This window comes from Macaca thibetana, chromosome X (genome assembly GCF_024542745.1).
Source record: "Macaca thibetana thibetana isolate TM-01 chromosome X, ASM2454274v1, whole genome shotgun sequence".
Lineage (NCBI taxonomy): Eukaryota > Metazoa > Chordata > Mammalia > Primates > Cercopithecidae > Macaca > Macaca thibetana.
In genome coordinates this window covers 128117306-128125173 of record NC_065598.1, presented here as the reverse complement: position 1 = coordinate 128125173, position 7868 = coordinate 128117306, and the positions used below count along the sequence as shown (strand labels likewise).

Here is a 7868-nt window from a genome sequence, read left to right as displayed (position 1 = left end):
GAGTCTCATCCCAATGGTAGAAATGGCTGGGAAGATCTTTCCCGTTCAAGGCAATAATATGCAAAAAATGTAAAAGCGGTTAGCGCGTTATTTGAATTCATTGTGGGAACCACGCTGAAAGTCTCGTGGGAGTTACTTAGTGATAGTTTTTTCCTTCTGTTCCCCACAGGAAACGGAAGTGGCGGTTCCTGCCACTGCACGTGCAAAACCTCCAAGCAATAATCCTTCCCACCAATGAGGAGCAAAGGCCCAGGGTGTGGACTGACTTTCCTGTTATAGAGAAGGTGGGAGTGGACAGTATTTGGGTCAATTGTTTCAGTCACAACCAATCAGGATCCTTGGGGGTGGAGCCATACACCCGCAATAAAAGAAGCCTGCCCCCTGTGGCGGGGCCCATTTTGTTTTGGATCGTTAAGTGGGCTCGTGGTGGAGCGTTGGCGTGTCAGGGGTGTCGACTTCTCCCACGAACTATTGTAAGGTCAATTTGCTTTTCATTTGTAATAGTTACTGATAGATATTTGTTGTGTGCTTTTTATATGTGGCTATATGAAATGTAGTAGTATACTTTTTCTTTTTCTTTTTTTTTTTTTTTTTGAGATGGAATCTCATTCTGTCGTGGAGGCTGTAGTGCAGTGGCACGATCTCGGCCCATTGCAACCTGGGTTGAAGAGATTCTCCTGCCTCATCCTCCTGAGTAACTGGGATTACAGGCACCTGCCATGACGCCTGGCTAGTTTTTGTATTTTTAGTAGAGACGGGGATTCACCATATTGCTCAGGCTGAGCTCCAACACCTGACCTCAGGTGATCCACCGGCCTCATTGTCCCAAACTGCTGGAATTACAGGCATGAGTCACCACGCCTGGCCTCTCTTTCTGTTATTTTGGACCTGGAAAGAATCACCTTCCCACTGGGAGGGATTGTCCACGGTATTAGAACAGTTAATGGCCATTAGCTTATGTGAGTAAAATGTTGTTTGTATTTTTTTCTTTTAAAAATGTGATATTTGTGGTTATCTTTTGGAATCGGTTCTCTCATCCACTAACTTTAAAAGAAAAGAAAAGTTTTCTGGTATTTAAAACTTGAAAATGTCTGGTCAGTGCAGGAATTGTTCATTGACAATTTCAGATAGCCTCCTGTTGGTCACTGGCTATTTTGCATTTTTTATACAGTATAGTTGTGAATTTAATTGTATTCCACCAAGAATGCTTCTCATATTTTTCATGCATTTACCTTTAAAAGTTTGATCTTAATTGCAGTTGATGTTTGTAAACAATATGGATGCTCTGACTCTCTAGCTTTGGTGGCTAGTGTTTGTAATCCCAGTACTTTGGGAGGTGGGAAGGTGGCTTGAGTCCAGGAGTTAGAGACCACCCTGAGCAGTAGAGGGAGACCTCATTTCTATACACACACAAAAAAAATTAAAAATTTTTAAAAAAAGAAAAAATTAGGCTGAGCACTGTGGCTCACGCCTGTAATCCCAGTACTTTGGGAGGCTGAAGTGGGTGGATCTCCTGAGGTCAGGAGTTCGAAACCAGCCTGGTCAGCATGGTGAAACCCCGTCTCCACTAAAAATGTGAAAATTAGCCAGGCGTGGTGACATGTGCCTGTAATCCCATCTACTGGGGAGGCTGAGGCAGGAGAATCACTTGAAACCAGGAGACGGAGGTTGCAGTGAGCTGAGATTATGCCACCGCACTCTAGCCTGGGTGACACAGTGAGACTACATCTCAAAATAAAAAAATAAATGAATAGTCAGATGTAGTGTCCCTGAGTAGTCTTGGCCACATATGAGAACCTCTTTAGCCCAGGAGGACGAGGCTGAAGTGAGCTGCGTCTGCGCCACTGTACTGCAGCCTAGGTGAGAGAGAGAGATCCTGTCTCTTAAAAAAATATTGTTGGCATTGGAAACTTCATAGGTTTCCTATGAAAGGTTTTGTACATGTTTCAGTTTGCAGTAGAGGAAATTAATGGTCGATTTGAGTGCATTTTATAACAGAACGGCCTATTTGGTATAATTTTGTTTGTCCAAATTCTGGTCGTGTTTCTTCTTCATTAATTTCCTTATGAAATAAAAGTTTTGGAGTGATCTTGATTTACAAACGCACAATTTAATCATCTGGCTGTGTCCTTAATGTTTTGCAGCAGTGACTGCACTTAATTGTCTTATCATTGGCTGCCATTTAATGGAATTTGGAATTTTATTTTACAGAGGAATTATGTGTTTGGTAGCATTTTATTCCATTAAATGTGGGTCCTAGTCCTTTTCATAAATTTTGTGTGAAGTTTTGTATTATCTTCAATTTACAAATAACGAAAAGAATTTTCTAATTGAAAGAATGTTTTGTGGAATTTCTTTTCTTTTCTTTCTTTCCTTTTTTTTTTTTTTTTTTTTTTTTTTACAGAGTCTTGTTTTGTCGCCCAGGCTAGAGCACAGTGGCATGATCCCAGCTCACTGCAACGTCTGCCTCCCGGGTTCAAGCGATTTCTGCTGCCTCCGCCTCCCAAGTAGCTGGAATTACAGGCGCCTGCCCCCATGCGCAGCTAATTTTTCTATTTTTAGTAGACATGGGGTTTCACCAAGTTGGCCAGACTGGTCTTGAACTCCTTACCTCAGGTGATCCGCCCTCCTTGGCTTTCCAAAGTGCTGGGATTATAGGCGTGAGCCACCGTGCCCAGCCCTTTTGTGGTATTTTTAATGTAAAAATGCACACATTGCTAATTTGCCTGAGAGCTTGTTTTAGGACACAAAATTGTCACAAGTGCCAATCACCAGCCACTGCAGAAAGTTTTTTGGGATATCATATCCTGGAACAATTGTGTGTTGAGGTTCAGTGTATTCAATTCTGCTCGAGTCTTTTGCATACGTTTCCTTTAAAAGACTGAGGTATTTCAATGTGTAAATGAGGAAATTAACTGTAAGATCGAATGTTTATTTTCTGGCAGTGAACAGCCGTTGGAAGTCATGTTGCCTCATCTGAATTTTATTGTACAGTATAGTTGTGTGTTTAATATAATGGTATTTAGACATTTTGGCATAGGTCCTCTTTCCCAGGTGTTCCTTCCCAGGAAAAAAAAAAAAAAAGGTTTATATTTATGAATAAGGAGGACAGAAGTTGTCTAGGGCCAGGTTAGGAGAGAAAATGGAAGTAGACCCTTCTAGATCCTTCTGGATCCTCTGCTCACTCCCTTGCTGGCATGCACCAGCCCTGTCCCTTAGCCACGCAGTGTGCCACAGTGCCACAAGTAACACTTAAAGGGCAGCCGTTTTAAATTGGCAGCACTGGCTTCTTTACATTCCTACTGCCATTTTGTGACTCCTATTGTGTATTCAGTGGGATAATTAAAATTAAAGGAAAACTTTAGTCTCTCTCAAAAACTTGACGAGCGTGATCACTGAGAAACCAGATTTTTGCTTTGAGGATAAAGTGCAAGTATTTTTTAAAATGGTGCTGATTGAATTTACTTATTAGTCTTTGGCCTGGTTTACTCTTTTTTTTTTTTTTTTTTTTTTTTTGAGACAGGGTCTGGTTTTGTTATCCAGGATGGAGTGCAGTGGAGTGCTCATGGCACACTACAGCCTCGACCTCCTGGGCTCAAGTGATCCTTCCACCTCAGTCTCCTGAGTAGCTGGGACTGAAGGCATATGCCAACTTGCCTAGCTAATTTTTGTATTTTTTATAGAGATGGAATTTTGCCATGTTGCCCAGGCTGATCCCCAACTCCTGGGTTTAAGCGATCCACTCCCATTGGCCTCCCAAAGTGCTCGGATTACAGATGTGAGCCACTGCACCTGGCTTATATTTCTTTTTTGACATTGTCTGTTAAGTAATGCTATGAGAGTTGAGGATTTTTTTTTCCTTTTTGGACATAGCATCTCACTCTGTCGCCCAGGCTAGATTGCAGTGGTGCCATCGTGGTTCACTGCAGCCTTGACTTCTGGGCTCAAGCGATCCTTCCATCTCAGCCTCCTGAGTAGCTGAGACTATAGGCATGTGCTACCACGCCTGGTAATTTTTCTTCCTCCTCAATAGACTTTAAGCTCCATGGGGGCAAGAACTTTTTTCTTCCTTGCTGTAAACGTGGTGTCTCTAATGGTGCCTGATATATAGCAGGCACTCAAGTAATATTTGTTGAATGATTTAATCTAGTAATTTTTCTGGATACTGATTAAAATGTTTATTTAATTTTAATTTTGTTTTTGAGAGAGAGAGAGGTTTCACTCTGTCACCCAGGCTGGAGTGCAGTGGCAGTGATCTCAGCTCACTGCAACCTCTGCCTTCCTGGGCTCAAGTAATCCCCCCACCTCAGCCTCCCAAGTAGCTGGTAGCTGGGATGTGCACACCACAATGCCTGGTTTGTTGTTGTTGTTTTGTTTTGTTTTTCTTTTTGTTTTTGAGAAACGGGGTTTTGCCATGTTGCCCAAGCTGGTCTCCAACTCCTGGGTTCAAGATTCACCTGCCTCAACCTCCAAAAGTACTGAGATTACAGGTGTGAGCCACAGTAGCTGGCCTAGCCTGGCTTAGTCTTGATTTGGATTTGAATTACATATATTATCTAGCATCTGAATGACTTATTAGTACCTTTATTGGTAGAAAGTTGGTGTTTTCCAAATATCCTTCTAGATTGAATTTAGAAACCTGAAAAATCAGTTGTTGGAAAGAATGAAAGCTACCTCTGCCTTTGCTAATCTAAGGTGCCAAGATTTCAGGAATTAGGATATTAACTAGCCTCACAGATCCTGACTTTTTGAGCAGAGCTCTAGACCTTAAATAATAATCTAAGCCTAGAATGTAGAATTTAGATCCAGGTGTTAGGCTGAAGGCACTTTTGTTGTGTTCACTTTGCCCGTAGAATCCTAGAGGGGATATTTTCCAAAGAGTATACCCACAAAAGCAAATATTAGCAACTGTAAACGTTTGTGGATTATTTCTTTGAAGATCTATTCTCAGTGTCAGATGGCACCAACATTATTTAATGGTTGCAATTATTCGTGAAATTATCCTAAATGATACTAGCTTCCTTCTGAAGTCCATGGTTTTCTAACTTACTGTGTTACTAATTACTGACATGAATACACCATGAGAATGCTATTGTATAACCTGGTGAACAACTCAAACCTCCGATTTCAAAAAATTTGTTATCTGTGATCCTGTATGAGTCTCTTTCACCATGGTAATGAATACAATCAACTGACGTCTTTGAGACTTCCCCTTCTAGAAGCTGAGATATTGCCTATTAGCTTAATATATAATTCCCCCATAATGTTTGATTAAAGCAAGATGAACTATAGTTTATTTTGAAGGGACAGTCAAACCTCTGAAGCAGTAGTCTTGTCTGATCTTGTAACCACAAGATTGATGCAGTTCCTATTATATTATTTTTCATCCTCCATGATTGGGTACCTTGATCCGACCAACCATTTTCAGAAGTTTCTCTGAATAAGTGGAAAAGGAAGTGTGCTCCAGTCACCCACCAAAATGAGTTCCAAGTTCCATACTTTTCCTGCAGTGGTGCTGGGCTGTCCATCCACAGGCAAGTCTCTTGGCAGATTCATACAGTCACCATCTCCTTCAGAACCTGTGATGGAAAAGTCCAGCACCAGTGAACCTATGGGTCTGTAATGTGAAAAGGATGGAACTGGAATCAATTGTCAAGATCACCTAGACAAGTTCAAGGTGTCCTTACATTGTGTGAGGTGACTAGTGTCTTATGAAGGGCAGCCCCCCTCCTCCTGTCCCCTGTGCATCATTAATGATGGTATTGAAACCCCTTCCTAGAGTCCTAGAGATAGGGACTACCAACAGTGGTAGTCACTCTTCCTAAGCACTGCTGACTCACTCCATGATACTGACTTTGTTTCTACAACCTTTCATTAGACAGGGGCATCTTTTTCTACTTCTTAATTGTGTTCCTCATGTACACCGTGGGTGCTGCTGTTACAGGGACATTGACAAACTTAGATTGTTCTGATTTCAAATAAACCTGATTTTGACTTTTTAACACCAAAGTTCTGATCTTTACTTCTATTTTTTTGAAAACCAGTAAGAGACAGCAGCAGGAGGGACTGCACTGGATTGTGGAAAACTTCAGGAGTTGAGGAGTGCGGAGTGCTGCAGGTGCCTTTGTTTCAGGTATGAGAATGTGGGTCTGAAGGTAATTTGAAAGCTAGCCTTATCTATACAAAGAGGGAAAAGATAGTTCCCGAGGACCAAGTAGGTGTCAGGGAATGGTAGTCTGCCAGCCCGCTCCACTTGTGACATTTATTTGCTAGGGGTCCTGAAGGTATACGCCAGCAATTAAAGTAATATGTAGGTTATTACTCCTTCAGATGTTTACTGTTCCATACATTGTTGTCCATTTCCTTGCTCTGCAGACATTGCTGGTACCACAAGGCTCCAGTTTCTGAGTCTGAAAGACACTGGGCTCATTTTCACTCTAAGGCAGTAGTCTCGCAGCTCAGCTGGTTTCTAACATAGTATTTTCACGCTTCGTGACATTGTTAAAAATTGTCAGTGAATTCAGGCATTGGAAGCTGGGGACAAAGATTTGGGGTTTGCATGCTAAGGCTCCCTGACCCTTGTGTTTCCTGTCTTGTTACACAAAAGAAGTACAGTGGGATGAATGAATTTGGGTAAATAGATCATGACAAAAAGTGCTAATGTTATTTGGGTTATGTTGAATGCTCCCATATAATAAATGCTCTCTCTTGTGCCCGTCCAGGTGATAGTCTCTGTTCTATACAGCAGCCAACCACAAGGGTTGATTGGTAAGCGTTCCTGTATCTGTGCTGTTCCCCCTAAATTGCTATCTGATATGTTTCTTTCAAACATGTAGAGGTCCTGTGTCTGAACTTGATTTCACCATTGCTGTCAATTTTCAGGCAAAGTATACAGTAACTGGGTCAAAATTCCTTTCTAATGAATGATAGAATTTCATATCAATTTGGGATTCAAGCTTTCAGTACACGGGAATACCATACCTCAGAGTGGGGATCTTCTAACCAAAGTCTACACTTCTGGAGTCGTTGCCTGCTATGGCATATGTTCTGGAATGTGGTCTTTCCCTGCAGCCATTTAACAGTAAGCCTTATGATTTTTACTTATTAATAACATCTGTAGAGTAAATGCCTGCATTATGTAGTTTTCACTCTTGGTGCTTTGTAAATTGCCTCTTGGATTGCTTTGGAGTAAGACAGACCTCAGTTTAAGCCTGATTTACCAGTAACTGACTTTCTTTCCTTTTTTTTGGTTTTTCTTGAGACAGGGTCTCACTCTGTTACCCAGGCTGGAGCATAGTGGTGCAATCACAGCTCACTGCAGCCTTGACCGCCTGAACTCAAGTGATCCTCCCACCTCAGCCTCTTAACTGGGGTTACAGATATGTCACTATGCTCAGCTAATTTTTTATTTTTTGTAGAACTCCTGGCTGTTCTCAAACTCCTTGGCTCAAGTGATCCTCCAACCTCAGCCTCCTGAGAAAATGGGGCTACTTGTGTGTGTGTCACCATGCTCAGCTAAGTTTTTACCTTTTATAGAATGGGGTATCACTATGTTGCCCAGGCTGTTCTCGAACTCCTGAGCTCAAGTGATCCTCCAACTTCAGCCTTCTGAGTAAATGGGGCTACATGTGTGTGACACCACACTCAGCTAATTTTTTATTTTCTGTAGAGTGGGGTCTCACTGTGTTGTCCAGCCTGTTCTCAAACTCCTGGGCTCAAGCAGTCTTCCTACCTCAGCCTCCCAAAGTGCTGGGATTACAGGGGTGAGCCACTGCACCTGGCCATCAGTAACTTTCTATCCTTAGTTCCTAACTCTTTGGGCCTCAGTTTTCCTTATCTGCAAAACAGGAATCCTTCTTTGCTGTCAG

The 7868-nt window shown here is 41.9% G+C and overlaps 1 protein-coding gene across 1 annotated transcript in view; it reads left to right on the top strand.

Moving 5' to 3' along the window:
- The first annotated feature begins 406 nt into the window (after positions 1-406).
- USP26 (ubiquitin specific peptidase 26) overlaps positions 407-7868 on the top strand; it is a 75346-nt gene continuing 67884 nt past the window's right edge. The window contains exons 1-3 of the mRNA XM_050777604.1: positions 407-473; positions 6045-6133; positions 6723-6768. The gene's annotated coding sequence lies outside the window, so the exon portion shown is untranslated. The remainder of the gene's footprint in view (positions 474-6044; positions 6134-6722; positions 6769-7868) is intronic.